This window comes from Rhinolophus hipposideros, assembly GCF_964194185.1.
Source record: "Rhinolophus hipposideros genome assembly, chromosome: 18".
NCBI classification, from domain to species: domain Eukaryota; kingdom Metazoa; phylum Chordata; class Mammalia; order Chiroptera; family Rhinolophidae; genus Rhinolophus; species Rhinolophus hipposideros.
In genome coordinates, this window is record NC_138064.1 from 12,509,125 (window position 1) to 12,535,299 (window position 26,175).

Sequence of the window (26,175 nt, forward strand, 5' to 3'; positions counted from 1 at the left end):
TAACTCGGAACCTTCAAGCTACAGACTCCCAGGGGTTCATGGTTATTCTGCGTGGTTGGAGAATTATTTACACAGGCAGACCTCAGAGATATTGCTGGTTCAGTTCCCAGACCACAGCAATAAAGTGAGTCACACGAGTTTTTTGGTTTCCCAATGCATATAAAAGTTATGTTTACACTCTACTGTTGTCTACTAAGTGTACAAAAGCATTATGTGTAAAAAACAATGTACATACCTTAATTAAAAATACTTTATTGTTTAAAAATGCTAACCATCATGTGAGCCTTCTGCAAGCTGTAATCTTTTTGCTGATGAAGGATCTTACCTTCAATTTGTAAAAAAACAACAAAAACAAAAACGCAGTATCTGTGAAGAGCAATGAAGTGAAATGCAATAAAATGAAGTCTGGCTGTATTTGGCATAAATACAGGCCTCCTAATTATTTGTCTCTCCCTCATATATATGACCATTTTAAAAAGAGGCAAATATGTTGCGATTAAAAAGAAATAAATTCATTGAAAAACATTATTGAATTTACAGTAGCTTTTTATCATTGATGTTATTTTTGCAATCCGTGGATTGAAAAAGAAAAGCACTATGGTATACTTCTGGAGGCTTCTGTACCACTGTCCTTATCTCACCATGGAGTGTAACAAACGGTTTTTAAATAGACGACTGTCTCTGTACCACCCCTTGACCAGGTATTAATCTGGGGTCCCAATACAATTACAAACTTACAATTAATCTAGAACCTCACCTGTCCTTATTTCATTTATGTATTGAGTAACTATTTACTGAGCACCAATTACGTTCCAGGCCCTGTTCTCAGAGTTGGGGACACAGAAAACATAATAGACAAAAATCTCTGCCCTTCTGGAGATGATGTCCTTATGTAGGGAGAGACAGACATTAAACAAATAAGCAAATATATACCACAGAGGCTATGTGCTATGGAGGAAAATAAAACAGAGAGGGATATGGCTGAGCCACGAGTTTCTGCCAAGGCATCTAAAGCTTCAGTGAGTCTCTTCCCTTCCATGCCTCCCATCATCGTTTTGCTGATTCTCCCTCTATCAGGCTCCACAACCCCAGTTCAGCAACTTGTGCTGTTTATCATCTGCCACTACTTGTATGGACTCTCTCTCTCTCTCTAGTTTATGGTGGTACACAAAGCAATAAAGTAACGCACATACTATTCATTTGATGAATACATCTATGTTAGTTTTCTGTGGCGGCTGTAACAAATGACTATACAGTTGGTGGCTTAAAACAATGCAAATTTATTCTCTCACAGTTCTGGAGGCCAGAAGTCTGCACTCCGTTCCTCTGGGCAGAAGTCGAGGGCTGCGTTCCCTCTGGAGCCTTTAGGAGAGAATCTAGTCTTTGTCTCCTCCAGCTTCTGGTGGCTGCTGACATTCCTCAGCTTGAGGCCACATCACTTCAGTTTCTTCAAACCTCTCTGTGCTCCATCTTCACGTTGATTTCTCTGTGCCTGTCTCTGAAATGTCCTTCTGCCTTTATCTTATAAAGACACATCTGGACAATTCAGGATAATCTCCTCATCTCAAGATCCTTCACTTAACCACATCTGCAAAGACCCTTTTTTTCCAAGTAAGGTAATATTTACAGGTTCCAGGAATGGACCCGATTACTTTGGGGCCATTATTCCGCCCACCAAACATCCTTAACAGCTTTCTAACTCTCCCCACCTTCCTGTGGTGTTTTCTCTCCGGCTACTTGATGCTGAGGGAGGAGACTGGTGATTTGTGCTCATATGCAAACAAACGTGCAAACGGACCAAATGAACCTTCCTACTTGCCTCAAAGATATTCATCAAGTGAAAGTGAAATACACACCCTAGATTTCTTAAACCTCTACCACATCCACTGGGGAAGATCCTGGAAACCCCTGCATAAAACTCAGAGTGAAATACTGACCACAAATTGAGCTTGGCCCTTGATCGTTTTCTTTGGAGGTAGAGAAAAGGAAGTGATATAAACATCCCCCAAGTGTGGTTTTCTTTAGAGCAGAGTAAACGCTAAGTTATCACCCACCTGTAGTTCTTTCCTCTTTATTTGGCCATTGCCCAAACTGTCCACATGCTGTGAACATCTGTGTTCCTGCCTTTTGTAGTACAGCTGTAGATTTACCAACAGCCTGGTGCTGGCTCATCAGTGTCTAACCACCATACTGTCAATCACCGCCAATGTTTATTTGGGTTAACTATGTTCCAAGCACTGTGCTCAACACATTACAGAGCTCCACCAGTGATTTGGAATGAAGGTAAGTACAGCTGACCCTTAAACAACACGCGTTTGAACTGCGAGGGTCCACTTATACATGGATTTCTTTTTCAATAAATCCTGGAAATGTTTTTTCTCTCCCTTATGATTTTCTTTTTTAAAAATTAAATTTGTAGGGGTAACATTGGTTAACAACATTATATAACTTTCAGGTGTACATCTTTATAATACCTCATCTGTGTACTCTATTGTGTGCTCACCACCCAAAGTCTAGTCTCACCTTGTATTTGACCCCCTTTACCCTCTGTGTCCTCCCCCCACCTCCGTCCCCTCTGGGAACCACCATTCTGTTGTTTGTATCTATGAGGTTTTGTTTGTTGCTCTTTGTTTTATATCCCACATGAGTGATATCATATGGTGCTTGTCCTTTTCCGTCTGACTTATTTCACTTAGCGTAATAATCTCAAGATCCATCCATGTTGTCGCAAATGGCAATACTTCACCTTTTTTATGGCTGAGTAGTATTCCATTGTATATCTACACCACATCTTTTTTATCCAATCATCTGTCGAAGGACAGTTGGATTGTTTCCATGTCTTGGCTAATGATCTTAATAACATTTCTCTAGCTTACTTTATTGTAAGAATACAGTATGTTATATATATATATATACATATATATATATACATATATAACACATAAAAGGTATGTGTTAATTGACTATTTATGTTATTGGTAAAGCTTCTGTCAACAGTAGGCTATTAGTCAAGTTCCTGGGGAGTTAAAAGTTGTAAGTGTATTTTTGATAGTGCAGGAAGGTCGGTGCACCTAACCCCTGCATTGTTCAAGTGTCAACTGAAGTCTCATTCATTTCTAGGCCAAGGGCCAGCCACTAGAAAGTGTCAATAGTAAATATTTTAGGATTTGCAGGCCATATGGTCTCTGTCCTGTTGGGACTCCTCAACTCTGCCATGATTGTAGGATGAAAATAGCCATAGTCTACATGAAAATCATAGTCTATACAAATGGGCATGGCTGGGTTCCAATAAAATTTTATTTACAAAATAAAGTTCTTGGCCCGAAAGACAGATCCTGAATTATTCCCCTCCACAAAAAGTTTAACCATTTCTATTGATTTAAGGACAACTTCAGATTTGCTTTCCATTACTACCTCTCCAAACTGGATTTCCTGACATAAAGACTGTTTTCTGACACCCGCTAGGTTTATATGATTCTAATAAAACTTAATTTTTCAGAGATGCCCCTCGTCCCTATAATTCTCAATTGGTCTGCTTCTCTCTTCCTGTGTGAGATAACAGGGAATCAATCATTTCATTTTCCCCCTGTGAGTTTATTCGGCTAAGCTTAAATAACCAGAAAACACTTAACTTTGCAAAGTTGTAAGGTCTCTCTTGTAGCAGGGAACGTCTATGACTGTTTCAATGGTAAGTTCCAGGACCTGGACTGGTGATTTGTAAATCAGAAATATACTGTAAGAAATGAGGCTACCTGGCACTTTATCAAAAACAGCCTTTCTGATTTACAAATCATGAGTCCAGGCCATATGCTGGAAGCTAGGTCTGGTTTCTGTTTCCAAGGAGTTCACGGTCAAGTTGGTGATAATAGAAATTAACAGGCAATTATAACATAATTATATTCCCATGACATGTAAGTATAGAACTATGTTACATACTTATATCATAATTAATTATATTATATAATGATAAATCATAATATATGATATATATAATTATAACAACTGCTAATGTGGGGGAGGTGTAGTGTGTTCTGGGAGCACAGAGACTTCCCTGACACCCCAAAATAAGTGATGGCTCATCTGTGACCTGACGGATGAGATGGAGATAGCCAGGCAGTGAGAATGAGTCCAGGAGAATATTCTAGGCAGAGGGAACAGAATTTGCAAAGACTTGGAGGGGAGTTAGGGGGTGACCTATCACCTGAGTATCCTGGAAATTAGAAGGCGAAGGTGTTTGGCAGACATGCATTAGATCATGTCGCATCTTCACGGATCTATTCAGGAGATGCTTACATCTAGCTGGCGAAGGATGACTTTAAGCAGAGAAGTGACATGGTAGGATAGATAAATGCTAAACTACCAACCAAAAGAGAGCTAAGATAAAGCCGTCATGTGTTTCTTTAAGGTGAGTTTAGAAGTCGTCAGGTCTCTCTGGACCATTTCTGACCTGCAACACCCATGATGTACTTCTAAGAGTCACTTAGAACTAAAAATCAAAGGGCCCAATTTGTTCATGATATTGTGAAGCTCTAGGAATACCAGAAGCTGGTAATGGTCTGAGATGGGCAGGGGGAACCCGGAAAGTTTAGAAAATAAGGAAAAAGCTGTCAGAATCCCACCCTTGAATAAAATAAGGTCTTGTATGCCTATAAGTAAAAAGACTAGACACAGGAAACCCAGAACTTAGATGGTCACGCTACATATTAAGTGGTCTTATTCCTGAAATATACAGCTACTCAGTCAGAACACAGGTCATTAGCCCCTTGGTCAAAATAATGGGGGAAGTTTCTGAAATTTTCTACTCCAAGTGATTCTCAAAACAGCTTCTTTCAATTCTTATTTCACTTGTAGTGCTTTCCTGGACATCCCAAAGGCCCTTCTTGGGTTTCCAGATGTAATTATCACCTAGAGCATAAGTCAACTATTCCTTGAGTTTTATTTCTTTGTGCTCACCACGCTGTTTGCCAATGAAAATGCACTTAAAAAAATTCCACCTGCACAGCACTGCACACTGAGCACTGGACGTGCATAATAAATACTTGCTGACTTAAACACTGAGTGGAAGGAATGGCACTAAATAAAACGTATTTGCAATTAAGAGCTGGTTCCTCTGATGGAAAAAACTATGTCTGTGTAAGAGCTGCAATTCTTTTTGGTAACCATTTTCTGGAATGGCTTTTTATACACTAGGAGTTGCAGAGCTGTCAGCCAACAGAGGAATGTCGGAGTTACAGCCTCCTACTTGTCAGCTCTGATTCCACAGAAGTCTTTTTCTTCTGGTTGTAGCAGCCAAAGTATAGCTCAAGAGAAAAACATAATTATATTCCAAAAGGCCAGGGATAGCTGTTGAAAATACCCTAACTCTGAATAAAACAACAAGAGATAAATGAGGGTTACCCATGATGCATAGCTAATCCAAAATATATCTGAGATTATTATAAAACAAGTATATATATATATATATATATATGTATGTGTATATATATATATATACACATACATATATGTATATATGTATGTGTATATATATACATATATATATGGTCTTCTGTTTTACAGTTCAAAAATATTAGTTAAATATTAGTCAGGTTGATTGACAGGTACAGACACACCTATCATATTTCTATAAGTATGATGAATAATGTTGGGTCTTTCTAGCACATATACATACCTACACTCCCATACCCACATTCACACAGGTAGCCCTCCTATTTCCTCTGGTAGGCTCCCAGTTAAAGAGCAGAGTGAATTTATCCATGCACATTTATGTACGCAAGGATCTTAGCAAAATTCTTGCTGACTTATTGCATTGTGGGTAAGATATCATGTTGTAATTTTGCCTCAGTTCTCTAGTGGTTAGAGTTCAAACAGTTTCATGTATCCAGAGCACCCAAAAAAACAAAAACAGGAGGTGACAGCTTTGAGGAATGAGATTCGCCACACTTCTGACTTAGTGGGTGAGTAAAATATAGATTTCTGAGCTAGCATCTTTTCATTGGCTGAACTTGAGAGGCTTCATTTCTTTCTGGGTTGCCCTGGCCAGCAGACAGCGACTTCATGGGGAGAGGGCCGTGGTGGTGAAAGTTCATAGCTGACAACAGGAAGTGAATAGCAAACACTAGACCAGAAGGCTTCTAAGCCTGGGGCCACTCGAGGAAACTCGTAGCCCTATAGAACTCCAAACGCCGTTTGGGATATCAGAGTCTTTTAACACAACATATAATTCATGCTTCTGGGTCAGGATGTTATTACTGAATGTTTCTTCTTAGGAATAGATATGCAACTTCAAAGTCAGGCACACCACCGAAAGTCAGAGAGTCAAAGGAACCGGTGAAAACCAGTACACAATTCTTAAGACACACATCACACTAGAAGGGTAAAAAAAAAAAAAAAGGAAGACTGCTGAACACTGGGGGAAGATTCCTGCGGAGAGTTCTGGTCAACTCAGTTGTGAGTCCTAAACACCTGAATCCTGCACTAACGGAGGGGCCTTTGAGTGATGTCCATGCCACCTGAGCAATATCTAGGTGAGGTCCTATTGCTGTGGGCCTGCAGGATGAGATTAGCAGGCTGCATCTGGGAAGAGACAACATTTCCCTGGAATCCAGGGCCCCACAGGTAAATGTTACCTGTGGACCAAAAGTGGATCACACTGCAAGGGGGGCTGTCTCGAGTTTTTCAAATTCAGGTCTTCAGGATCATCTGGAAGGTTAAGGGAATTTGGAAAAGAGAGTTCTTTGTGAAAGGGATGGTGGGAAAGCAGGGGCTCAGGGGGACGTGGCTGTTGGGGGCACAGATACCTTGCTAAGGGGGACCTTTGACCATTGTTCCTGATTGGCCCAGAGAGTTGATGGCCCCCTTCTGGACTGTTGGCCTGGTAAAATCATGACTACTCCTCTGATCCCACCCATTCACTCTCACTTTAACTGTCTGGTTTGGAAGATGAGTTATGTGGTCACCCAGGCATTACCCAAGTCGTGATAACTGCACAATAAGGGGGATCCAGTGGGACAACCTCCTAAGAACCCACAATGCACCTGTAGGCCCAACAAGTGTGAAGCCTTCTTATGATAATACCGGTCAAGTTAAGGACTCTGCCCTTTCTCTGCATCCCTACCCTGTGGGCAGGGGGCTGGGGAACAAGAGTAGAGCAAGGGAGAAGCTGATCACAACTCTGCCAGGCAGTTGGCATCCTCTCTGTCAGCCAAGCTGCAGGGGAGAGACTTAACTCTATCAACTTTGGATTTTCTACTATAATTCAGGACCAGGAATTCTAGTTATCCAAACAAGACTGTGTTTTGAGATTGAAAGTGCAGGTAGGGCTTTCTATTAGCTGCAAATGGCCAGAAGAGTCAGGGGACATGACAGAGGCTTTATCCCAGGAGCAGGAGAAAAACTTCCCCACCCGTAAGGATTGCAACTGGGCAGTGGCACGTCGGTTGCCTCTGTGAGCTGTGCTCGCTTCTGGCACAATTTAGGCACATTTACACTGGTTACCGTCTGGGCAGAACCTCCTGATTCGCTGCCCATAGTACTTTCTTCCCCTTCTCCTCACTTGCCATCAGGACCCTGAATTGGTTTTGGGCATCAATGTGCCCAGATCCAGGTAATGAATCAAAACTGGTTCAAGCTAGTTATGCCTCTTTGTTCCCTTTTGTCAATGACTGGTCTACAGGAGGGTCCGGGACCTGTACGAGCCAATCAGATATGGTGGAAAGTCTGCTGGGGAGAGGTTTTCTCCTGTGAAGGAAGGAATGGAGGAGTCCCTTCTTGCTATCACTTCCCTTGCCCTCTGCTTTGGACATTGTCATGTGATGCCATGATAGAACAGGGACCTTATTGTGCACCTGCTGAGCACATCGAGAGGGAAGGCCACATGATGTGGGCAGTAGAGGTGAAAGAAAAAGAGGCTGGGTCCGTGAAGAAGCCATCGGCCCCAACCCATCGTGCATCCACCTACCTTGGCCTTTCTGTTAAGGAAACAATAAATGTCCTAAGGGTTGGAATCTGTTCGCTGGACTCTGTTACCTACAAAGAATTGTTACCTTTAAACACTAAGGAAATACATATTGAACTACATATCCTCTGCAAAGCTTGTGTCTTTTAAAACACAATAGAAGTGATACAGGGAGAATCCTAAAAGGGATTACTGTCTCCCAGGAACAGCGTGCTTATATTCCTTACCAAGGTCTTATACTTAAGTCCCATAAATTACAGCACAAACAACCTATGAAAGCAAAGAGGCAGCCATAAGCCCTTAACACGGCATACTCAGTATACAAGGGCCTCTACTCCAGGATAAAATTTACATGTAGCCTGAGAGCATACCACAGTGTTACATATACATTTTCAAATTTCGAGGTAATACAAACATCGAAATTTAATCGAGTTCCAACAAATTTAAACATCAAATTTCTACCTTACAATTTTGTCTAAGGCTATGCTAATACCCACCCAAGTCTTGACCTCAAAGTGTTAGTGCTGTGGCGCTCCATCACATACTCTAGGCAACTGAGCCCTGAAATAGGGGTACGCGTGCCCCCGTATGTGCGTGTGTGTGCAAGCGTGTAATTCATGCTTTTTTTCCACAGCGTGTAAGATGGCTGACCCATGCTGTCGGTTGTCAAAGGTCATCAATTTCTCAACTTATAAAGTAGACTTTGTAGGAGGGGTGTAAGGTATCAAAGCAAAAACCAAACCAAGTCAAAACGAAACAAAACAAAACAACCTCTCCGTCTAGCTCCAGCCACCCTTCACTGTGGGTTTCAAAAGGGATCAGAAATGTTTATAAAACATTTCACTCTTTTTGTTTAATCACCTGATTGGGTTTGGTTCTAAAAAGACCGATATCTCCTTTCACTTCTTTGGCTCAATGCATTGCTATTTCAGATAAGTCTCTGCCAACTACTAAACTCCTAAGGCAAAAAGTAAGCTCATGTTACAATTCTAAAATTTTCTGAAGTTGTCTGACTATGTTTAGCCAAATATTATTACTCTTGCAAAACACTACACAAGACACTTGTGATCCATATATGCAACATTCAATAAACCCTTGAAATCAGTCAAATATGCTGAAGACTGTGACCAAATCCATTTCCATTTTCTCTCGAGCAACAGCCAGCTCCATTCCTCGGCCTCCCTGTAGTTTGGTGTGGCTGTGTGCCTGAGTTCCAGCTAATGAAATATGAGAAGAGATAATGTGCTACTTCCAAGACTGGACCGTAGAAACTTCTCGATGTGACTCTCTGGCTCAGTCAGCCAGCTGAGTGGAAAAGGCTCCCAGGATCTATATCACTGGGTCTCTCACTTTTGGTCTCAGAAGCCCTTTTTACTCTTCACATTTATTTAGGGCCCCCGAAAGCTTTTGTTTCTATGGTTTACATCTATTGAAACATGCCAAGGAAATTTTAAAGTCCTTATTCATTAAAAAATAAAAATATAAACACTATCAGCCCTGAATGTTAATATAAATAATTTGATTTTATGAAAATTAACCATGTTGACAAAAATGGCATTATTCCACATTGTTGGAACTCTATGTCTAACTTAATAGAGGACGGAGTCTCACACGGGCTTCTATATTATACCTGGTATGTTGTTTTGGTCGAAGAACATGAAAAAAATCCAGATGTTCACAGACGAACAGCTGGGAAAGGGGAATCTGTGGAAACAGTCTGAAATGATCGCAGGGTTTTAGGATCACATTTTGAGACCCTGTGATTTAGAGAAAGACAGAGCTATGGGATATGAGGAGTCTCGGTTCCTAAATGACCACATGGAAGGCTGCCCAACTGGACATACTCTCATTGAAATGACCGTGATTGGATTGAGCCACTAAGATTTGGGGATTTATGTGTTACAGCAGCTAGCGTTATTATAATTATTATTATTATTATTATTATTACTATTATTTTTTGATCCTCATAACAATCCTATGAGATAGTTGCTTTTATAATCTCCATTTTAGAGGTGAGGAAATAGGGACAGAGAGGTGAAGTAAACTATCCAAAGTCACACAGCTCCATATTTCCAGCTCCATATTTCTTACTCTCAGTCACTTCACCATACTGCCTACTAACCTTACCTATTTCCCAGCACCATCTTACACCTTATAATCCAGACAAATGACACAGACAGAAGTAAAAAAATATGTACTTGCATTCACGACTTGCTTGCTGGAAACAGCTACATGGGTAGCAGCTAGTTTGGATTCTCCAGCAAAGATGAGAGTTGGTAGGGAATACAAAGGAGGAAAGGAGTTACTGAAGACTCTAGAAGGGAGCTGTTACAATGGTCCGGGGCTGTGATGGGGAGTTTTCTAGATGGTCTCATGAACTTGCCCCCCGGTGTTCTGTCCCTGATTATGTTACGTGGCATTAAGTTGCACGACTCTGTTATATGCTAAAAAGGGATTTTGCAGATGTAATTAAGGGCACTAACCAATTAACTTTAAGACAGAGAAATTATCTGGGTGGATAATCATGAGCTTTTTAAAAGCAGAGATGTTTTCTCTAGCTGGCAGCAGAAAGAGAAGTCAGAAAGATTTGAAATGTGCCAAGGACCGGATGTCTCACTGATGGATTTGAGGATGTAAGGGCATTGCAAGAAGGCAATACGGATGGCCTCCAGGAACAAAGATCAGACCTCACCTGACTACCAGCAAGGGAATGAGAACCTTAAACCTACAACTGCAAGGAACTGAATTCAGCGAACAACTTGAATGAGATTAGAAGTGAATTCTTCCCCAGGGCCTCCCGATAAGAACCTGGCCTGCCCACACCTCATTTGGATCTTGCGATACTCTAAGAGTAGGGACCATGGCTGAGACCACCTGAACTTCTGATCTATAAAATTATGCGTCAGTAGATGAGTGTTTTTTTAAGCTGCTAATGTTATGGTAATTTGTTGCACAGCAATACAAAAGTAAGAGAGGGTAACTCAAGAGAGATTTTATCTGTCCCAGGGATTTGCGTAAGCAAGAATGCCTTTGCTATTATGTCCCTATTCCTGGTGACCAGTGACAGAAAACCTGAAGGTTTAGCAAGTTTTCCTACACAAAGAAAAATAAATAAGTGAAAGAAACCCAAACCGTACATTTCCATATAAATATTTTCAATAGACTACCAGCAACTTTAAAAGTAATAACCCCTAATAGTATCTTATTACAAGCCACAGAAAAGCTAAGAAATTTATTAGGGCAACATTTTGATGGAAAAATCTCAAGGTCCTATAATCCATTAACCTCTCTCACAGTCCACTCTTAAAAAAAAGTCTTAGAAAATTCCAGAAGGAAACACCACCCTCACACACAGACCCTATAAAATGTGAGCAGTAGAGTCTAAGGGCTTTTATTTTTCACCTTAGTACAAACTAATGCTTTTTTTCAAGGAAGACATATATATGTATTTGAAAGTAAACTATATGGATATGATTATTTCTTTATTTTCACATCTTCCTTTTTCTTAAAAGAAAAAATAGCCTCCATACAATAAGGAGCAGAAAAAATAAGATTAAATGAGGGGAAGAGTTAAAACGCCCACCAATTATCACTGGGTCCTACACGTCGCAAGAGACAGTTCTGAGACCCCTACAGGCTAAAGAAGATTCTCAGAGCACATAAGAGAAAAGGAAACCAACCAGTCTCTGAGAAGAAGAAGAATTTTCCTAGTTCTTCACGAAAAATCTCTTTCAGTCACTCCGTAAAGGCTCGGGTCTGCTACCGTAACAAAACATCCCAATGCCTCAGTTATTTGCAACAACCAAGAATATTTCTCACTCAAGCTGTCCATCCTCTATTGTTTGGCTGGGGGCTCTGCTCCATGTCTCTTCCTTCTGGGACTCAGGCTGGCAGCAGCCACCATCTTGGATGGGGCTGGTTCCCATAGCAGCAGGAATAGAGACTCTGGAGGTTCTTGAAGCAGCAGATCATGTCATGGCTAGGAAATTATATACATCATTTCCTGTCATAGGTCTCTGGCCCCACCCAACCGCAAAGGGGCCAAGTTGTATATCCAACATTGTCTGAAACGGCCACAAACAACTAATATCTCGTGAAGAGCACTGATTCCCATAGAGGTCATTATAAACTGTGTGAAACAGTGCACCCCACCACTAATAGTGGGTGAGTGTCTCAATAAAGGTGGAAAGCATAATCAGCTAAATTCCATACTAGGTAGGGGCAATATGAGAAGGCCCAGGACGCAGCTTTGTCAGTCTTGCTTAATGTAAAATAAAATCCTCTGGGAACAGGCCTCCAGAGGCAAGGGAGGTAAAGCAGATGAGGGAAGCTGGCTGGTTGACCAAACTGTATTAAACTGGAAAGCGTCTGCCCCGTCTGACAGGGGAGGAGCTACTAACTTTCAGTAGATTTATTACCTTGGACGACTAAATATTCTGATTTTTTTTTTTTATTAAAGAAACTGGAAATCAGTTTTGTTTGAAAAATCTCCAGAATTAAAATGTTTTACAACAATGTGCAAACCAGTCAGAACATGTTTGGCAGCCAGATGTGGTCTGCGGATTGCCAATTCATGGAGAAATTCTAATTCGTTCACTCCTTATAGTGACTGGTTGTGACAATCGAGTAGAAAGGAGTGTTGATGTCCCCTTGGGGGAGGGCCACGGAAAGTGAGGTCTCACATAGCATGACAGGAAAAATGAAGGGCAGAGGCCACCTCATTGGTGGCTCTCCATGCTGAAAGGACTGCTGAAGACGTCCTGGTCCTACAGAAACCAAACACCTACCCAGAACACTCTAGGGAGGGAGCCTCTCACCTCCACGAGCCCAGGGGCCCTGCCTGCATTTATCACTGTGTCCCAGAACCTAGAAGGAGGTCCCGCAAATGGAAGGTGCTCAATAAACACATGTTAAAGGAATGTGGGAGGTTGCATGGAACTAATTTAAAACCTATTTCTGCAGAAGGAGAACATGTATAATGGACTTTTTTTTTTTTCTGCCCAGGGACTCCCCTCAAAATAATCACTTCTTTAGGACATTTTGCATAACTCTAAATTGGTTTACTCTGAACAGAACCTTCAGTGCTAAAGAATGGAACTATAACCCCATGGCACTTTTTCTTTTTCCCCTAGAAAAACGGTTTCTACGGTAGCAAATTTGGCAGTTTCATGTTGTCCCCAAGGAGTCCAGCATGGGTGGGAGGCAACAGAATGGCCCTTCTCATGCAGCTGCACATGGTAAGGCACTGAGAGGTGGCCAGTTAGGAGAGATGTGGTGGGTGAGCCAAGAAGCAGGCAGCTGCAAATGGGGTGTGGACCACAAACCAGTAAGTGGATGGGAGATGGGCTGTCTCACTGGATGCTGGCACAGATGGATGACAATGCCTGAGGTCCCATGAAAAGGAGAAGTAACCCCAGGAAGAAAAGGGGAGAGGAAATCATTGAATTGACAGAGACTAAGGTATCTTTATTAGACAGAATGGAAACTTGAGATGGAAATTAAATTCAGTTAAAAAAAAGACAGAGTGATGAATTTTCACCTCCAGTCTTTAGCCTGAGATTTCATACTCCCTGTAAGATTGTTGCAGGTCATGTTCCCTGGGAAGCAGACTCCGAGGTGAACATAAGGTACAGGAAATTTATTGGGGAGCACTCTCAGGATCAACATCCGTGGAGAAGGAAAAGAAATAGGACGGGACAGGGGAGACACTCACTGCTGCGATGAAGTCTCCCAAAAGGCCTCAGCTGACCTAGCAGGTTCTGAAGGAGGGCTGGTCCTTCTGAGTTGTCCCAAATTGGGGCAAGGAGCTGAGCTTCTATACCTAGTCATTGGATGTAGGTGACCCCGAGGAGGAAAGTGAGGACTTGGGCAAAGCCCCTTTCTTCAGCAGAGGGCTTCTGCAGCAGCACACCCACAGCTGGGGAAGGCGCCCTTAATCCTGATGGGGCACATGGGTGGTGCAATACAGCACCCACCAAGTATCAAGTGACAGTTTGTACAGTGTGCCCATCCCTGCGTTGGTACACAATAAGCATGAAATAAATGCCAGCATCATTGCCACCTTCTCTCTGCTCTGTGTGCTGAAGTCCTATGATTCTGGGAACTTAAGACATCCTCTTGGTGCTCCTATTTCATTCACAAGATCTTTTCCGTAACACTTCACTTAATCCTTTGATAGCGGTGGCCTTGTATAGACAGGCCAAAGTCAAAGACATGGATGGCCTGCAGCTGACTGAAGAAGGAAGTGGGATTAACAGGGCAAATAAATGACAAGGAACCATAACTGTAAGTTACAAAGCAGACCACTGCACATGAAGCCTTTCTTTTATTTTTCATTTTCTTTGGTCCCACTTTTCCCTAAAGTGTATTCTCAGAACACCGGCCTTGAGAGATGCTCAGCATCAAAAGGGTTCTCTGGGCAAATAAGGGTGGGAACCACTCGTACTTTCATCCAATTGGAGATCCCTGGCCCCCACAACTCTATGAGAAGACCTACACAGAAGAAACCTATTCATATTTGTAAAATACAAATTCATTCATCCACAGGTAATAGCCTTTACATCTCATGGAAACAAGACATAATTCCAAAGGGTTTATATGGGTAAACCAGGCAGTTTACTAATGTGTTCGGTTTTTCTAAGTCAACATTCCATTTTGAAAACATCAGTAACTCTGTGAAGTATCCTACCCCTCTCAGTCCTTTTCTTTTTTTTTAATCTGTGGAGGTAAATGTCAACTGAGGCTATTTCTCTAGCAATGAAGTGTCAGTTACATGATAGCAACAGCCAGAGAGCACAGGCCATCTATTAGACACGGAAATGACTTTCAAATTTGACTTTAACCACATGGGAAATACCACTCAGTTAGAGGATTCATTTTTTTGCTAAGATTCTGGAACTACCTTCTAAACTATCAGTATGCCAGTGGCTGGAATTTATAGCATACCGGGTAGGTGCCAGCAGCTGCACCTGAATGTAATTCACAGACATGGTGTCACTTAAGGGGACGCACAGGCTGGGGGCCACTTTGACAGAAGGGGCAGAGCTGACCTGCGTAGTGAGGTCCTTTTTCATCCAAGGGCATAACTATACTTCTTCATTCCCAATCTTCACTGTGTACCATTCTTTAAAAAATGATCAGTGACCACAAGGAAAGGGCTAACATCATGCTTTAAAATAAAACAAACGTATCCCCAAAGGGAAAGCCACTCAAACAATCTTCCCTGGGAAACTAATACAAATAGAACATGAACTCTGACCTTTAATACTTGCTGATTTAAACAAAATTGAGTGTAGATAGTTCAAAGGAGAACTCTGCACAGTTTCCTATCACACTTCGGCATTTTATTTCCCTAGGTGCCATAAAAATATACCCCAGTCTGTCTCCAGTTAACAGTCACCAAATGTTTGAAAGTTCTGTGTTCTGCTTGTCGGACAGTGCTTTAGTTGAAAAGGCTTTCTGCTTTCCTTAAGTTCTTTAGGTCTTCCCTTCAAATAGAAAAGATTAGAACCCTGGCCATTTTTTTAAATGGCTGTTTTAACGTGGCCATGGCAATGGTGAGAGGTGCCCACGTACAAACCATGGGCCAGAAGTTGGACTCACCCATTCTAATTACCCTTCACCTTCCTGGTGTGGTTCAGACGTACAAGTATGGACCCACCTTCACAGGGGTTTGCATACATTCTACCCATAGACATTTCTGAGCACTTCTCTCCATGGCTTTCTCCTCAAACAGCTATTTATTTTATTTCCAGCCCACCTTCTAGGAGCTAGAATGTTCTTACCACAATACATCACTGGATGACCCTCCACTCTAGAGATGAGGAAATAAAGCTGGAGAAGGCGTGGCCACTAAAGAGCTTTGGTTGTCCCTCCAGTCACTTCCTTTATGTGTGGTTAGGGTGGCAGGAGCACATCTACTTGAAACCCAGTGACTCTTAACCAGTGGCCTTAACATCCTCTATGCACAAAACCTTTTACCAGCTCTGCCTTGACTTTTACTTCCTTCTAGAGCCTTTTCTCTGGTGACATGTCTAAGAGGCAGTAAAACAGGCCAAAGGCAGGAAGGGGACAGGTGAGGGGTTAAATGAAAACTGGGGGAGTCTGCCCTTAGAGAGACTGAAGGTCTTTGATAGGCCTGAGCATGGACTCTGCCGTGGGTCCTTAGCACGGCTATGGCCTGGTCCATCCACAGTGATTACTGTATAAGAGAAATGAACCCAAGTTGACCTTTGTTGAAGACACAAGAAAAGTTTGGACCTATCTGCTTCTCTGGATTGAGTTTTAATCTAGTAGCAGGTTCTGAACACTGTGTTGGATATAGAATGGGGGTGATTGTTTCAAACTATCTAGCTAATTAATAAACATACCCTCAAGGTGTCTGACCCTGAAAGCTGATCTGGGGTTTTCTACCGACATCACACACACACACACACACACACACACACACACACACACACACGGAGTAACAGTCACCAGTTCCCAGAAAATTTAAAAACAACTGCCGCCTAGTGCCAATGTACACTATTACTCTGATAAATCATCCTGTCTGACCCCTCGGAATCCAGGATTTCGGTCCATGGGCATGCTGGTCATAGACTTGCTAATGAATATTCAGGGTGTGCTGAGCTTGTGCTGAGAAGGTGTTATACTTAGCAGGGTTCAAAAGCACTCGTATTAAATAGATATTAGTTTGAGTCACATGAAATTACCTTGTTCTGTAAGTTAAAAAAGAAACAATCAAATATCAACATCTTCAGATGGTTCAACCTAAATCATTTCTAGGTTTTCTACCTAACGGATTTCCCTCTAGTTTCAAAAGTTACAGTAAAAATGTTACACAATGAGCACCTTGGGACAATTCTTTCCTTCCTTCCTTCCTTCCTTCCTTCCTTCCTTCCTTCCTTCCTTCCTTCCTTCCTTCCTTCCTTCCTTCCTTCCTTCCTTCCTTCCTTCCTTCCTTCCTTCCTTCCTTCCTTCCTTCCTTCCTTCCTTCCTTCCTTTTGTCCCTCAACAGACACTGATTAGGTGCCTTGTAAGCACGAAAGTCTGTTAGTGACACAGCTAATTGAGTGAGTTGTGTCCCTGGACCCCGAGTAGCTTGTAACCCAGCAGGGGAGGCGGACAGGAAACAACTTACAGACATGACAGCCGGGGCTCTAAACAAGGTACAGGCGAGATGCTAACGGGGTGCAAGGAAGGAAAGGAGGGCTCGGGAGAGCCCGAGGTCTTTGACAATTCCTTCCTCGGTGCATGGCCTGCTCTGTGTCAGGCACTGTGTGATTCAGAAGGGATGATGGGAGCCCGGGATCTCAATACCACAGACGTGGCAGGAAAAGTGCAGGTCCCTGGGAAGTGTTTCTGGCTGAAAGGCTCAGGGTGAGCGACGGCACAGCAACTGGAAAGTGTCTGGGGGGTCCAGGGGTTACGGCCATGGGAGAAACACAGGCTAGCCTTACAGAAGCCCACGTCACCTGACAGGCATTGCTCCTGGAGCTCGGCTTGAATTTACTCAGTCACCATGCACAAGCTCCCGGGGAGGTGGCTGTGATTATTTTCACATGAGGAAACGAAGGTACAGGGACTTTAAGGGGCTTGTCAAGGGCCATACAGCCACTGGCCCTGGAGCCCACACTTCTAATCTTTGTCATGCACTGCCTTTGTCACGGAGTCACTGAGGAGAGTTCATAATAGACGGAAACATGTCACACAAAAGCAGTGAATATTTAAAAAATACCTTGTTTATATTCTAGGAGAGTTGGTATAAAAAAATGCTGGATATATATACACATACACCCATATATGTGCGTATATACACATATATATAACATATTATAATATTTAACTTTGGAAGTAGGTAAATGCTAAAATTAGGGCAAAATAATAATTAATAACACATTATTCATAGTATATATAATATATCAATAATATATAGTTAATTGATAACATAGAATTATATATAATATATGACATATTATTAATCAACTCATTTTGCCCTAGTTTTAGAGTTAATATGATTATTATATGTATGATATATATAGTATATCATGCATATTATCTATAATAGATGATAATATATAATAATTATATACATATTACTAACCAACCATCATATTGCCCTGTTCCAGAGTTGCCCTACATAGTTACTGACAGCTCTACTCAGTTGACTCGAACAGTTTCATAGTGTGGGCTCTGAACCAGAAGAGTTTGCATCTCCTGGAAGGTTGGGCCCCAGCCCAGACCTCCTGTATCAGCAGTGATGGGGCTGGGGCCCGGACATCTGTGTATTAACCAACTTTCCAGGGATTCTCATGGAGGCTAACACTTGAGAACCAATGCACTACAGAAACAGTGATTAGCAGCCTACACACTGCTGACCTCGTTTTACCCCGTTTTCAGCTGTATATACTCTCACTGAGTTGGAAAAAAAAACCTTTGCTCTCTTAAGTAATAATCACTTCCATTGTAATATCCTCTGACCTGTTTAATTAGTAGGAAAATGTTTCACAGACATTCAAGGTTAGGATTTGTGAAGTCCAGGTTAATGAGTGTTTCTATTTTATTACCAAATCCAACATTATTTTTTCAAATCCACAGCTTTTTCTAAGACAGGCAGGCATTCTCTTTCTCTCTTTGCTGGTGGACGATGAAATGAACGCAGACCCCAAACACATTACTTCATTTCACAAACACTTCCTCTGAGTGTATGTTTCAGGGACCCTGGCGGAGGGCTTTGGAGAACAGAAGGTCACGTCTTGCACAGATACGCACGGTGGCTCTAATTCTCCCCTCACCCCAAACCTAGAAAAACTTGTGAAAAGACACTTACCAAACTTAGCTTTTCGGAACTTGGGAAGAGTAGGATGGTAATTAGCTGTGATCATGGTGTCATCATTTCAAAACAGAAAAGCTGCGCTTTTAAGCAGTTGCCATCAGCTGTTGGCTTTTGAAACTACAAATGTTGTTGCCTCAGTCTGACGGCACCTGCGTCCTGTAGTGCCCGTCTCGCTCCATTCCAATCCATCCTCTATGCTGTCATCAATTTATCTTTCTAACACTTATATCTCTGGCAGCAACTCAAGCTTTCAGGCATAAAGCCCAAACTTCTCAACCTGCGTTACATGGCCCTTCTCAAGCTTCAGCCATCCTACCCCCTATCTGACCTTTACAACCCATCTCTTCAGCCTCTTACCCCCTATCTGACATTTACAACCTTGTCACCCATGCTTTACCTGCATCTTCCCTTCTCTGGAAGGTCCTCATCTACCAGGCACGGGCCTGCTTGCCTTTGGGACTCTATTAGAGCCTTTTGGGCTGCAAGAAACAGGAACTCGACCCAAACCAGTACCAGCACAAAAAGAAAGGGAAATGCGTTGGCTCACAAACCAAGGCTCAAATGATCCTCTTAAGAAAGGAGAATGCCTCTTCCTTTATTCTTCGAGCAAAGTCCCTGGGGTCCACTTACTGTGCTGTGACACTGGCCCAGCCTGAGCTAGTCACTGTAAGTGTGGTCATCCAGCTTTGAGAACAACAGTCCTTGGCACAGATCAGGTACTTGTGAATATTTGTTATTAATAATTATTCATAGTTAAGAATGAATGAATGAACCCTCCCACACAATTGTGTGGGAGTGCAATCGGAGTTCTAGCTAAGACGTAGAAAGATGGCCAAAGGAAGACATGTGCAGGTGGGCTTGGGTGGAGGTTAGGGGAGACTTTGCAGGTCAGGAAATGCCTGAACTTGTTCTACAAAGATAGGTAGCGTTCCCTAAGTCAGGGCAGGGAGCTGGGTGAGAGGAGCCGATGGACACCTCAGGGCGACGCTGTGTAAAGGCTGAGGGGCACGAAACCAGCTGGTGTGCTCACACAACCTTAATGGTTCGGATGTACTGGCGGCGTGTACACAGCTGGGGAGAGGAAGCGCATGGCGGCAAGAGATGTGTGCACATGTGTGCAGGGTGATGGGGCGAGGGGACAAAGTCAGAAAAGACCTGGCATGCCACCTCAAGGTGTCCACACTCAGGTAGCTGGGACTCTTGAAAAGCTTTTCAAGTCTGGGTGGCCAGGGGTTGGGTTCCAGCTCACTTACCAGCTGGGTGGTCATGAGCAAGGAACCTCAGCCACCCCACCTCCTCCCTCCCAGAGCTGCAGTGAGGACCGAAAATGACAAACTGAAAGCACCCTCTATAGCACCCGGTGCATGGCAAACCCTTGAGAATGCTTTCTTCCTTTCCTTGTGACATGGTTGATTTGTACATTTAACGTACTGGAGGGGAAAAAAGAATTCCAGTGAGTTAAAAACTCCATGTATATCATTTTACAATCCCAGAGGTCAGTTGGTGTTTCAAAGCTCCCATGAGGGAAACTGGGTCACAGATTACTTCCTAACATTCATGAGGATAACTGGTTTCCACTTCCTCTCATCCCAATTTATTGTATCATGCTTGGAAGAAGGGAGATGCAGGCTTGTTGCAAAAGACATGCATTTCATACTCATCACTTTGGGACTTAGGGAAGGTATGTAGAGCTTTACAATATTGCCAAATCCTTGTAAAATTAATATGGCTCCAGGCTGAAGATGCACACAAAGATTTCCTTTTAGGAATCACAGAGGCCGGCGTATTTCTCTGTTATGAACGCTTGTCTTCTTAAGGAACTCCCTGAGCCATTCATATTTCTTCGTAAGAACAAATTGTCAAGAGGGGAGGACGGTTAGAATCATGCCACAGAGAGGCCAGAGTCCTCATATTTGAAGAGGAAAACAATTCCCAATATGATGCTTTGTTTAGAAGCTTTTGAATCAGACACAAAGCAAATTGGCTTACTTTGTCAGTGTGGCAGAGAGGGAAGGACAATGGCAGCTTTGAAGTCACACGAGCCAGGTTCTAATTACTAGTTACTGGTGACATGGCCTGCAAGTGACTAGTTCTAAGATGCTGGGCCAATCATGGGGCCTCCCCAAGCCACAGTTTTCTTACTGATAAAGGAACCCTAAACTTAAAGACTGTTATAAAGCGGAATGAACTAATGTAGGTTGATACTGGATTAAAAACTATGCCCTGCCCGAGAAATGTAAAATTGGCTGCTTTTGAGTTTTTTTGTAGTTATAACTTTCCTAATATCATTCATAATTAAAAATAATAGAAGTCCCTTATATCATGAACTGTTTTACGTGGACTTTATATAAATTGTGATAAAATATAAACTGCTCTTAATCTGTTAAAGGCATGTAGGGACTTGTATAGCTCATAATTCTGTGTCTTATTTCTGACTCTCAATTTGAGTATTAAAGAAGGATCTGTTGCAAATGAGAGTGATTTGACTTCTTCATTTTTTAAAGCCACCAAATTATGCGAGAACAGTACAAGTTGCAATTGTAAACCCTGCCTTCTTCTTCAGATGGTTGGACTTCATTAGTTTCATAAATGGGGACTAGGTACAAAGTGAAATATTAACTTTCTGGAAACTTCAAAGTGATTATGGGTAAGGAGAGGCAAAGCCAATCAGGACATTTATAAACTGTCATCATAAAACCCAGCCAGACATTTCATTATTGAGAAATGAGTAATGCCAGTTTTGCAACTGGCAATGAAAACAAATAATCTAAGATGTAGTCTTGACAGTCTGATTTCCATTCAGGTCAAAGGAAATTATTCAGAAAACAAAATCCTTCCTCCTCCTCACAGTTGCTCTGGGAAAACCCCCCACAAATTCTTTTAATTCATAAAGAGTACAGCAGAATTCTGACCCTTTTTACTTCATGGTCCGCAGGTTTCCAACTTACATCATCTGTTTTACTGATAACCTGGGAAATCTTGTGTTTAACAGAGGCCCTCTGGCCAGATCCAGCACTGCAGATGGGGCTCTGTTTCTTTCCATTTTGTTAAAAAAGCTTTCCTGGCCATATCATGAGTAGATAAAAATCTGATTTATCAGAGTGCACCAGGACACTTTAACCTATTGCCTTAATCTTATTTAAGGGCATATCATTATTAAGAGTCTACAAATAACACTTTTTCAGAGCCAGGGGTCAAAAGATGGAGAGATGTCTACCAGAAGTGGTTTTGTTCTTATTCCCCATATCTACTTGGTAATCCAGGTACTACATTCCTACCATTTTAGTAAACACTAGATGTCCCTTTTTCTGATTTAACATCACCCACATTAAAGAAGGATAGTGTGGTTATTCAATTAAAATTAAAATGAACCCTAATTTGAATACCTGAGCTTTCTCACTAATGGTGACAAGGAAAGTAAGCGATGAGTGCAGGATGAAAAGGGTGTTGAGAGCTGAGGGGGGTGGTAAGAGTTAGAGTTCTTCTAATTAGGGAGACAGCTGATATCTAGGCTCAACACCAACATTCCCATGGTCCAGGTCAAAAGCAAAACAGGAAGTAACTGATTAACATCACTGATACATCCAGCAGAGGGATGGGACTCAAGGGAAGCTTCCTTAGAGGCTCAGACCAAGTTCTCGGGACTCAGTTTCTCTCTGTGTCCAGGCTCCACTTTCTCCAATCCATGTGGTAGTGGGAAGGCTTCAGCCACCCACTCTACTTCCTGTTGAATCCAGCCTGCAGAAAAAGGATGAAAGGCCTTCTTTCTGGAACTCCCCATGAAAGTCTATTGGTCTCATTGGCTCTGACGTGACCACCTGCCCGTGCTGGAACCCAGCACAGTGGCCAAGGAAATGTGACCCCTTGGATGAGCCTTGAACCATGAATCCATCTCTGGGATCCAGGGCCAGGGTTGACTCCCCCAGAAGCACATAAATGGAGAGGGAGGGAGGTGGCTCTGGCGCCATTTCCAGAAGAGGGTGCATAGTAGGTTGTAGGTGGCAAAAATGACAGTTACACACTATAGGGGTAGAGGTGGGGAGACCAGGAAGTCTTGATTAAATGGACACAAGATGGTGACATAACACTAGAGGATTAAGAAAGGGGGTGACACCCTGTGTGAGGCCAAAGAAAGAAAAAAAATGGGATTCCCTAAAATTGTGTCTCGTCCCACCAGTGTTCATGGTCACCATGTCACCTTGAACTTGGGGTCTCAGTTTCTCATTTGTACAGGGAAGAGAGTAAGACCAGGTCAGTGGTTCTTTATTGGGTGTATATGTCAGAATTCCCTGGAAAGCTGTTTCCAAATGACATAGGCCCTGGAACCAGTTCTGTTAGCCACCACCAGCGAGAGCCATCAAGAGAAATTAGGGCGAACGCTGCAGTCTCTACAGGTGGACAGCAGAGCTATGTGGCAGAATCACTGATCTCCCACAGACAAAGTGAAATAATTCTTCTTCCCAAACATCTGCCTGCACAAACACAAGTATTAACTTCTCTAAAAGGTGTGCTTTTCCTCCATCAAATATCCACCTAGAGCAGCAGTTCTCAAAATGTGGTCCACCCATGTCAAAGAGATCTCAACATCCTTTCAGAGACTGTGATGTCAAAACTATTTTTATTAATTGACTCTTCCACTGATCGACACTGCAACTAACGTTTTATTAACTACCACTTGTTAAATTTTGTTCTGTTGTAAAAAATAACATCCACATTTACCTAAAAAGGCCATAAAAAAAGTCTTCCTTTTTCCAGTGACATATCTGGGTGAGGACAGAGCTTCTGCCTATACCTCATACAAAACAATATATTATCACAGATTGAATACAGAAGCAGATGTGAGAATCCAGTTGCTGTCTATTTAGCCAGACACTACAGAGATTTATTTTTAATGTAAAACAATGCCAATTTTCTCAGTAATTCTTTTTTTCATTTTGGAAAACGGGGTTATCTTTCACACAAAAAAAATGTCATTTACACAAACATAATAGATTTATGACTGTTACTATTTCAAAGAATAAAGATTTAAAATTTTTCTCAATTTTAGTTTCTGATACAGTAAATATCAACATAATATAAGCCACATAAATAAAAACTATTTAGGGTCCTCAGTAATTTTAAAGAGTATAAAAGGGCTCTGAGGCTAAAATGTTTAAGCACCTCTGGGCCAGAAACCCAGTGAATTCGATCATAGGGCCCATTTTTACAGTGATGTGTCCCAGGTTGGTAGAGCTGCCCACCTGCTTACGCGGAGATGAGCACGAACTATAAAACAGACACCCTCTAGCCACTGCACAGCCTGATCTGTGCTATAAAACCTGAGGAAACGGGGCGAGTCAGAGGATTCATTGCTGGAAATTTGTTCTTGCTCATTACTCCCACATCTGTTAAGTGTAGGCCTGTCTCCAGCATGTAAGTCTCCTCTCGGCCACTAAATGGCACTGCTTGCACAGAAAAGGCTTCGGCAAGGGCTGCCTCCCTAGCTATTTTCTAGAGATTTTTTTGGAGGGAAACGAATAAGGAGGTTTTGGCGTAGCTTATCCAGAAACACACTGAATATAGTAAGATAACTTTCCTTTTGGTTCCCGTAAAGCTCTGGCCTTGAGACCACTGATAGTGAGGGATTGTAAAAAGAGAAGCTTTCCAATAAAAGATAAATACAGTGCACAGAAAGGGGACCTAATTCATTTTTAACTGTTCTCCTACAGAAGGGATTCTCAGCTTCAGCTGCAGATCAGAATCACCGGAAGTACCCAAAATCCAGACGTCCAGGCCTTATCCCAAGTAGTTAAGTCTGACTTTCGGGGGGTATAATCTAGGTATCTTGTTTTTTTCTTTTTGTTTTTGTTTTTAACTCCTCAGTAGATTCCAGTGGGCAGCCAAGGGTGAGAATCATTATCCTATAAAGGTCATCAGGAACCACCAGCTGGAAAAGACACTGAGGAAGAGACACTGATTTTGCTTTGTTCCTTCATTAAATTCTCTTATTCTACTAGAGTTAGTCTTAGCCCATCTTAATCTTACTACAGTTAATTTTATGCCAATAATCTGGGGAAAACAGCCAGAAAAAAAGGAGCAAAGCAAAGCTTTGAACCAACCTCGGGTAACCCGAACCACTAGAGCTGACCATCTTAACGGTGTTTTCATGGAGGACTGATGTCAAAGCAGAGATACAGAAAGAATGTCAAGGTCTGAATTAGGACATGAAAGAGTCTCAGAAATAGAAAAGGCATTAGAGAAGGTAGAACGAGTGTCCTTAAAAGAAAACACTCCCCCAAATACCCGATGACGTTTACTTCCTTTCTGATCTTTCCTCTAACTTGATGAGAACCTTAGAATCACCTGAGGAAACTTAAAAATAGAAATGCCTGAACTTCACAAGTCGGGGCTTTGATTCAGTAAGTCAGGAGAGGTGAACATGATTTTTTTTTAAATTTGTATTAAATTTATTGGGGTGATGTTGGTTAGTAAAATTATATAGGTTTCAAGTATACAATTTTATAATACATCATTGTGGGGACTCTGTCCCCACAGACTCTGTCCCCGCAGAGAGCAGTTTCCAGGCTCTCGGCCTCACATGGAAAGGTGCTGGTTCAGGTAGTAAATGGCCATCAACTGTGATTGGATGGCCATCAGCTGTGGCTAGTTGGCCGTCAGCTGTAACCAGTGAGCCACTGGCCACGAATATAACTGCTGTGGCTACGCTAGCAGAAAAATGGGGGGCTAGCAAGAAGATGGTGGCTGGCAAGAGCGGATTGCAGTTAGGACGGCGGTTTGTGGACAGTGTGGCTCCTGCTTCCTGTGTCTCCAACCCAGCCGCCAGGGACAATATAGAGACCCCGCAGGAGATCCCGCACGACAATCATCTATATATTGCACAGTGTGTTCACCACCCAGAGTCAGTTCTCCTTCCATCACCATATATTTGACCCCATTTACCCTCTCCTACTGCCCCTCTCTCTCCTTACATGGGTATTTTTAAAAAGCTCCCGGGGTGATCCTAACCTACAGCCAGTTTGAGAACCACTGACCTAACCAAATCAACTATTTTTCAGACTGCATGATAAATCCCATACCATCAGGGGATGCTGATTTAAAATAATGCTCGGTAAAACCTGGTTTCACGAGCAAGTGGAATCTAGTTCAAATCCATTCTTACAGCATTCTATCCCATTCCGTTTGGTAACTGTGTGCGCGAGCAGGAAGATGGATGATCAGAGTCATTACTGTACCCGTCACTTTTACTAGCTACGTTATGCTCATCTTCATTTATCCTTGACTTTGGAGAAAAGACTGGGTATGTCAGTTACATATTATTTTCAAGGGACTGCCTGAGGAGCAAATCTACAGGTTTTCCACACGCTGCAATTTGAGCGGATCTTTT

The 26,175-nt window shown here is 42.2% G+C and overlaps 1 protein-coding gene across 2 annotated transcripts in view; it reads right to left on the bottom strand.

The window, feature by feature from the left end:
* CHN2 (chimerin 2) overlaps positions 1-26,175 on the bottom strand; it is a 265,760-nt gene that overhangs the window by 60,809 nt on the left and 178,776 nt on the right. The window lies entirely within an intron of this gene.